Raw genomic sequence first — 9,572 nt, forward strand, 5'->3', positions numbered from 1 at the left:
AAATCTGTGACCACTAGTAGTACTTACCTGTTATACAGCTAGGGAAGATGAATTGTCCCCAATATTTCAATCACTTTGGAAAACTTTGTTTCAACTTCTGATCTTTCCAGTCCAACTTGGACTGTTAGCGGCTTGTTTCTATGTTGAAAAATGAGATAAAATTACATTACTAAGAGCGTATTCATTTTTATGAAGTGAAATGTAGCACATCCTAGTTTTAAAAATAAAGCCTAACAGTATAAGTATGAAAGCTGTTTCAGCATTTTAAGACGACAACAGCAACAAATAAAATAGTGGGAAGAGAAAGTAACAACCACACTGTCGAGAATGGCTGAGGGAGCCATCGTAGACCGTACTTAAAATGTTTAGACGATTGCCATTGTACCCTACCGTCCATATTATTTGGGGACGTCATTACATTTTGTTAAAGCTAAATCTACTTGTGCTTTCAATGAGTTTAACTAACACCTAGCCATGGCTAGGTGTTTATCCTCGGATAAAAGGACTTCAAGATTTTTCTGTGGTGTACCAGGTGTGTGTGCTACGCAGTGTTTCTGTAGTACACAGGGTTACCGTGCATCAGAACCCACTCAGCGGCACCTAACAACAACACAACAATCCCATGAAGTCAGAATATGATCCTGTATCATTACTTTGCATAGAAATCAGAGGAATAGCTTTTTTATGGGAATATGTATTATGGTGTATAAATCAAGATTCACGCAAGTATTTCTATTAAAGCATGAGCTACTTTTGTGCCTCTGGCCTCTGGGAGGGGGAGACCCATTCATAATCCTCTGCCATTAGGTAAATGTCAACAGAAAAGTTTGAAAAGTACCGCTCTCCTGTAAGGAGAGAGACCCTGACAGAGGTTACATTTCATGCAGGTTCACTGATCACCAAACTTGTATGTGCTGTTCAGGACTTCTGTAAGATAATTTTTTGGGAGAAATTTTTAAAGTTCATGGAAAAATTGAATTGAAAGATAATGGAAAACATCCAAACTCACCATTCACTCTGAAAAAATACTTAATTAATTCACTTCCAATTTACATTTGATGGAAGTATGAACTTGTGTAACAGACGTTTTCAGTCTGTAACACAATTTTAAGCCACATTATCGACAGAAAGATGAAGGCCTGCCCAATTTTCATCCCAGAAAGGCTTTTGCTGAGATGTTAAAACATCCCTGAAGTTATAAGGAAGAAAAACAAAGTCAGTCAAACCAGATCTTTTGCATTTCAATGAGCACCTGACTGGTTAATTTTAACTGGCTTTAACTTTTTCTACAGTGTTATTTCTTCATAACTAAAAATCATTGTGGAACATGTTTTCACACCTCAATTGTAAAGTGGCATAAGGAGCACCATGTTAGAGACCCTTGGTTTCCGTGGGAAATCTACAGCCAGATGATGTTGGTTTGGAAAGCTGCAGGTGTAAAGAGATTGAGAAGGATAACTGAGGCCGTTGGATACTCCTGTATATGACTGTAAAATGTGCAGCACTCAGGAAGATAATGAAAATGTCTGGAAATGACTTTCCTTCTGTTGCTAAATTTTAGCAAGCATGTTCGGGTATTGAGATCCACAAACCTGAGTTTTCAAAAATGGCACCAGTGTCATCCACATAGCTAAGCCCTTTTCCAAGCTTGGATTTCCCACATCCTAACACCTAACATTTGAGGCAATATTGTGGTAGATTAAAGTTGGCCATAGAGTTGCTGGGTTTTTTTTTTTCTACTGAAAGTAATTTCTCGCTTCCCTCCTCTAGAATCTAGGTTAACCTTAGGGAAATGCTTGAACAGTAGGCACAAGAGAAATGACATTTTGAGATTTCTGAGGCTCTCTAGTAGTTACACATTGGGCTGTGATCTGCGTGGTTGGCAGATCAAACCCACCAGTAATCCCATCGGATAAAGGCTGGACTTCCTATCCGTAAACAGTTATAGTCTCAGAAACCCACAGGGGTCTCTATGAATCAGCAATGGCTCTATGTCAGTGAGTGTGGAGTTTGGTTTTTGGCCAAAAGATACCTTGTTCTCCTGAACAGTTCAATCTAGGGGAAGCCAACCACAATGTGAGAAGTCCATTTCCCCAGAAACCACCTTGCTGTGAGCAGCTCAAAAATACATTAGAAGGCCTTGGAAAGCAAAGCACAAATTAGGGAGAGGCCAGGACACTAAAAAAGTGAAGAATCCACCTTGGAAGTGATTTCCTCCAGCTTCAGCTGCCCTGGCTTATGCCATGGAGTTTGGAAAGAAGACTTTCCAAATTACTGACCCAAGAAATCATAAGCAAAATAAACTGTCATTTGTCACCAAGTTAGAAGTATTTAGCTAAGCAACAAGAGTTAACCAAAACAAATATCAATTATATTTTCTCTTGAGCATTTGCTATTCACTTTTTCCTATGGGCAAGAACCCCATGGAGTCATTTTATGCAAAATGAGGAATGTGGGAAACATTTGAGTATCAGCTTCAAGATAGCTTTGGAAAACGCGGTATGGAATAATTATTTATATGTTAGTTTGAGGGTTGCATTCACTTTTCCGTTCTGTGTATTTTAAAGGCAATAGAGTACATGAACATTTTCAGTAGAAATAAACACTCTTTGGGGCACAGAGTTGCCATCAGTACAGATATTTTGTTGTATCTCTAGAGAAAAATAAACATCTTGACTTTCTCTCTCTCACAGTGTAATCTATTAGTCATCCACAAGGTTCTAGAAATTTACATACATTTTTGCTGACATAATGATGACAGTTGTATTCTTGCTAAATTGTGTTCACATTGTAATGCTGAAAGAAGATTAATCTTAACCAAATAACCATATATTTGAGATGATACACATTCTTAGCAAAGTAATCTGGAAACTATTGCTTTCACAAAGCAGGCCGATGCAGCTGAAGCTGCCCGTGGTAAAGTATGAAACATAAAGACAAAAGGAGTGTACAAAGCACACACACGTGCATGCCACACACACACACACAGTTTTAGACCTAGTAACTTCCATTTGTTTTACTTTTCTGAGGATAAATTTAGCTTTAAATTTGAGAAAGAAAACCTTACATACAAGAGAGAATTATTTTCTTAGCAGTTGAAAAGGAATACAGGCTTAATATATTTCCAAGAAAAAATAAGACTGCATTACAGCTTATCAATATATTACATCTTTAATACTAAAATGGTAAAATATGATAGCAACACGTGCCAAACTTGAAATGCCTTGATGCCAGATCAGCTGTATTCTGTACACTGCTTTTTAATACGGCCCAAATGCATGGTTTAAAATATTAATTCCATTCCTAGAAACGTTGAAAAGGCTATGAATATTTGGGGTGTAAGGATCTTAGATATGCCATCAAGTTTTAATTGAGGATGACTTTGAAATAGTTCCTGCTATTCTCATTGATGAAAATAATTTTCTTCTTTGGAATGTCCTAACACTTAAAATAAGCAAATCAGTATTGGTTTTAAAACAAGTATAAACACTTGGTACTTTTCTTCTTTTTATCCTGAATTCAATAATAATTAAGAAGGCCTGGAGTCTGAAGGGACATCAAACATACAAACAAACAAACACCCCAGGTCAGTGATACAGTCCACGCTAATTGGATTATCTCAGTTTTCTCAAAATTGTCAAATAGCTGATCTCTAGCTGATTCTGATCTGAAATATAAAAAATTATTTCCTTCCTATTCTCAGTCAAAATTTATGTAACTTGTACAGGCTATTCAAATTCATATTTCATGACTGTGTCACATTCTAGTTGCTCAATGTTTCTCTATGCGTATGAAGATTGTTAATTGTCATCAGAAATAGAATTCCCCAGTATATGACTTCCTACTGAAAATTATATTAGTCTGATGAGACTACTGAAAAATACGTGGAAAGAGCATAAAGCAAAATACATCTAATGCAATACTCAGGACTGGAGAGCAGAAAAAGAAAATAAAAAAGTAAACCCAAATTAGGAAATTATAATATCAAGTAAATTTATTTTTTTAAACTTGTTCTACTTAAAAATCTTTATTGAGTTCTTTTGAATGCCAAAAGTTTGTTGCTTCTTGGGGATATAAAGGTGAATAAAAATTAGGCTCTTGGACTTAAGAGTCATCGGGCTAGCAAAGAAATCAGATACGTTAGCAGAATTAAAATGTAATGTGGTAGCTGTCAAGACAGATTGGAAAAGGTGGCCTTTTTTGTGGTAGGGCCTCTTAGATTAGTAGTTCTGTATTATGGTGCTTATACTGAATACAGTGACATATTTTTATAACCTAACCCAAAATACATGATTTATTTTAGAGTCATTAGAAATTGCTAACAACATGGTATTTTTTCAAATTACAGCTTGCTCACCATTTGCTTCAACATAAAAAACATTAAAAAAGGAAAATTCATGATACTTTGAATTTTTCCGTTTTAAAAAAGTCATGTCTTTCTCAAGCTGACAAAGATCAAAGGGCCAAAGCAAGTCAACACCCTAAATTTATCGTCAATACAAAGAGCAATAATGATTTAATTAATGAGAGTAATGACAATGTATGCGTTGTATGTAGACTGCTGTGGCCTATGGGCAGCAAGTCCATTCCAAAGCTGTAAATCTTGATGGGAGCAAATTATCATCTTTCTTCAATGGACTAGCTGGTGGACTCAAAGTGCATACCCTTAAGTTAGCAGCTAAATACTTAACCACTGTGTCACCCGGGCTTCTATTATGGTGGTAGCATGGAGTTCCATTGTATTTTTCTTTCATTCTCCCTTCCCTTTTAGCTTAAATAACTCTGTGAAAACCCTTCATATGATCTTGAATAATGGAGGACTTTGGCGAGGAAGGAGGATATCATGAGCTCACCCAGCTTTCTTGGCACACAGTTTTTGGAGTCCGGTCATGGCAGTTTGCCTTCTCCCTTGTAGAGGTTTTGGTGTTAGTGGATTGTTTCCAATAGATCTAGCTATGCACTATAACGTGCATGAGGTTAGCATGGGCTACTCTAAACTACAAACTATTCTATTGCCCAGATTGTATGGTATGTGCTTTATTTACAACTTTGAAACATCTGAGCCATCTTTTCCCTAAGAATTGTCTGTAGTGTTATTGCTTAAGACAGCAGTTTATTTCCTTATTTTGTCCGGGTTTCTATAGTTTAATTGTATTTGTTAAAGACTGATAACTTTGTAGCTTCTAAAAATTAAGAGAAAAATGTAAGCAGTGTTTTACTGTCATGTAGTAAGTTGATTTTGCACCTTTTAGGGATAAAAAGATTTGGGGCCAGGCTCCAGTGAAAATAGTGGTGTTTGGGGCATTGTTGGGGCTTATATTCTACTGCGATATTGATATAAATGTGTTGTCTCATCATAGCTTTTATTAATGTCAGATCATGATTTCACATATGGAACCAAAATTTCTTGTGAAGTCACTAAGTACTAGGCACTATAATGGGTATTTGCACATATAGTGTTTTATTTATTCCTAAGATCCCAGAGTAGTAGGCATTATTGAACCATCTATCAGTTTAATAAAACCAAACCAAATCAGTTGGCGTTAAGTCAGTTCCAATTCGTGAAGCCCCCATAGGGTGGTGTAGGGGTCTACTTAGCTGCTAACCACAGAGTCAGTGGTTCAAACTCACAAGCTGCTCTGTGGGAGAAAGTTGAGGCTGTCTACTCCTGTAAAGGTTTAACGTCTTGGCAATCCAAAGCAGCAGTTCTACTGTCCTATAGGGTTGCTGCGAGTTGGAATTGACTCAATGGCATTGACTTTGGTTTTTGTGATCGCACATCACCAAGCCTGTCTTATAAGGTGCCTTTGAGTGGATTCAAACTTCCAAATTTTCCACTAGTAGCCAAGTATTGAAATGCTTGTGTCAGCCAGGATTACAATTAGTGTAATAGAGAGAAGTTAAATAATATTTATTGCTGCTATAATATTAGTACTAGTAGACCTGTCATTTACTGATTATTTCCCAAGTATTATATTAAGTACTTTGTATGAAATATTTTATGTAATCACCCAACAATATATTAACTAAACAGAACTATTTGCTCTAGTTTTAACACCTTAATTAAAATATTGCTTAATATAAATGCATTTGAACTTAAGGCCTAGATTTCAATAGCTTTTAATGTATTAACATAGTTGTGCAACTACCACTACAGTCAAGTTTAGTGAGTGTGAAACTACCCATACTTGTTAGCTAATACTACTATTCAGTTTTCCCAGTTTCTAAGCTCACCCACTCCCAGCTCCAGGAAACCAATAAAACGTAGATTTGCCAATTCTGGACATTACTATAAGTTTGAATACATATAATATATGGTCTTTTGTGACTTCTGATGCTTATCATAATTTTTTCAGTGTTCTTCCAAGTTGTACCTTGTACTTCATTCCTTTTTATTGCAGAATATCCTATTTACTAATAATAGCAGATTTTATGTATCCATTCATAAGTTGTTGGACATTCAGGTTGTTTCTACTCTTTGATTATAAAGAATAATGCTGCTACCAACAGTCATATACAGGTTTTTATAAGGGCACATTTTTTTTCATTTCTCTTCAGTATGTACAAGCAATATTCTTACAAATGAAGCTTCTGGGTCAAGTTGTGAAATGTTCAACTTTTTGAGGAGCTGTAGGGCTGTTTGTCAAAGTGGCTGCAATATTTTTCACTCCCATCAGTGTGTATGAGGATTCTAACTCCTTTCTATTCTCACCAGCACTGGTTATTGTCTGTCTCTCTGGTTACAGCTCTCTGAGTGGAGAAGTGGTATCTCTTTGTGGTTTTCATTTGCACTTCCTTAGTGGATAATGCTAGTAAGTGTTTTTCCCTAAGGTCATTGCCCATTTATACTTCCTCAGACAAATATCTATGCCCTGTTTGTAAATTAGGAAATTGCATTCAGAGAAGTTATATAACTTACTCAAGCTAGTAATAAGTAATATGACTAAAATTGGTACTCTTCGCCCTTACCATAAAGCCCGTTAATGGTAGCACTGTTGTTTACACAGTCCTCTTTCTTATAAATATTCTTTCTCCCCTTTTTATTTGACAGATTTTTTTGACAGAAGGTGAATGATGATATATTAGAAAGCTAAAGCTTAGGAGCCCTGCTGACATAGTGGTTACGCATTGGGCTGCTCACTGCAAGGTCAGCAGTTCAAAACCACCAGCTGCTCTGCAGAAGAAAGATGAGGTCTTACAGAGTTTGTTTGTTTGTTTGTTTGTTTGTTTTTGAAAAGTTACTCTTGGAAACCCACAGGGGCAGTTCTACCCTATCTTATTAGGTCATTATAAGTTGGAATCGACTCAATCACAGTGAGTTTGAGAGTTTAAAGGGTGTCTACTGTGAATTGACTCATTGGTAAAACAAATAAGAGAACGTTATTTTGACCTTTTACCCTTTTTAGCACAGGCCCAACTTTCCTTTAAAATAGCAAACTGATCCAGAAGCTAAACATACTTTAAAAGTGACTGCAAAGCATAGGCAGCACAGGAAACTATTCTGGAGACGTGTACGTAAACGACCAGAAAGCTGCACATACTGCAAAATTTGACCAGAGAAATCAAGAAACTCATCCATGTCATTCAAGGATGGGAAGGATGTATTAGAGGCCAAAAAATAAATTATATAACTCGCTACTGCTTAAATTTATTAGGAATATATCACATATATTCCCCAGCTGCATTTTCTGTCTGCATTGACATCAACATCATCAGCATCTGCAGTTCTTACCAGCTCATATTCCAGCCCCTTTCAACGAATGGAGGAAAGATACTTTAAAATATCCCAGAGAGGAAAAGAAGCTGTAGATTTGGCTATATTTAAACATGCAACATAAGCTGGAGGTGGGTGGGGTGGGGCAGAATAGTTCATACATTCTCCTTCCAAATAAAATATGTTATTTTATATAAATAAAAATAAATTTCATCTTATAAGTAAATTTTACAGAATTGAGAGGAATGTCATCTGGTTTCAACCAGTTTTAATTGTCCTCATTCTTAAGATAGAATGGTGACTTTGCAGCATCTAGGTAATTCCCTTAATTATATCCTATATTTATGTGAGCATAGTTTGGATTGTAGAAGATCTTTTGCTTCTTTATAAATAGTTCCTTCCAGGGTCATCTTTTTAACACATGGTGCTGATAAAACTGTATATAGATCTATAGAAAAATGAAACAAGATACTGCATGACTTATACAAAACTTACTAAAGGTGGATTTAATTTTTAAATGTACAGCCTAAAACCATAAAGATTATTTTTCAAAATAGAGGCAAATATAGACACCCTAATACAGAGCACAATGCACTATCAAATATACATGAAGCTGTACAAGGAGCAGAAAACAAACTAGAAGGCTGAAATCTCTTAAAAAGTGAAGTTCATAAAGAATACATTTATGCACATCAAAAGACCACTGAAAAATAAAACCTGCAGACTAGGGTGGGGGAATTCAGCATTGATATATTGGACAAGGGATTAATCTCTAAGATTTAGAGAAAAGTCTAACACCTCAACAGCAAAAAGACAAATGATCTAATTTTTAAAATCGACACTGGACATGAACAGGCACTTCAGCACAGAGAATATTCTGGTGACCAACATACACATGAAGAAATGCTCGCCATCTTTAGCTATTATAGAGATGCAGATGAAAACAACAGTGAGGTCTCATCTCAACTCAGAATTAATACCAACATTCAAAAACAACAAAACAACAAATGCTGGTAAATGTTTATGTGCAGACGAATCCACACACACTGCTGGTAGAATTGTAAAATGGTGCGACCATGGTGCAAGATAGTATGACATTTCCTTTAAAAATTGGAAATAGAAATATCATAGTATCCAACAATTCCAGTACTGGTTATCAGTCTTCTTTTATTAACTTTTAAGAGGAGTTTTTTTTAAATATATGGAAAATGAAAATTGTGTTGATATTTGTATAGCATATGCCTTTCCCCAGGCTATGGTTTGTATTTTTCAATCTCCTATGAGTGAACAGAAATTCTTAATTTTACCAAAATTTGGTTCATCTTTTCCTGTCTTGTTGTGTATTTTGCCTCCTGTTTAAGAAATCTTTGCTTAATTTTGTTCTCTTTCGTTGTTTTTCTCCTTTTTCCCCATAGAATGTTACTAGTTTTCCTTTTCCTCTTGGATTGATGATATATCTCAAAATAATTTTTGTTTGGGAGTGAAGTAAGAGTTAATATTTATTTATTTTTAGCTAATTTGAAATAATTCATATTTTGCTTTGGAGTTTTTAAAAAAAAGATTTATTGTAAATTGAATAAAAGTTACAGAGAAGATAATCAATTTTACATTCAGAAACTCATGCACATTCTTTTTCTTTTCTTTTTTTTAATCGTATTATTGGAGGCTCATACAACTCTTATCACAATCCATACGTACATCAATTGTGTAAAGCACATTTGTACATTCATTGCCCTCATCATTCTCAAAACATTTGGTCTCTACCTAAGCCCCCGGCATCAGCTCCTCATTTTCCCCTCCCTCCCCGCTCCCTGCTCCCTCATGAACCCTTGATAATTTATAAATTATTATTTTGTCA

At 35.6% G+C, this 9,572-nt stretch overlaps 1 protein-coding gene across 1 annotated transcript in view; it reads left to right on the forward strand.

Annotated features, from left to right (window-relative positions):
* IL1RAPL2 (interleukin 1 receptor accessory protein like 2) overlaps window positions 1-9,572 on the forward strand; it is a 1,497,587-nt gene that overhangs the window by 1,104,757 nt on the left and 383,258 nt on the right. The gene's annotated exons all lie outside the window — the stretch shown is intronic.

This window comes from Echinops telfairi, unplaced genomic scaffold (genome assembly GCF_000313985.2).
Source record: "Echinops telfairi isolate 266 unplaced genomic scaffold, ASM31398v2 ScPeMD7_7427;HRSCAF=8465, whole genome shotgun sequence".
In the NCBI taxonomy this organism is placed as follows: domain Eukaryota; kingdom Metazoa; phylum Chordata; class Mammalia; order Afrosoricida; family Tenrecidae; genus Echinops; species Echinops telfairi.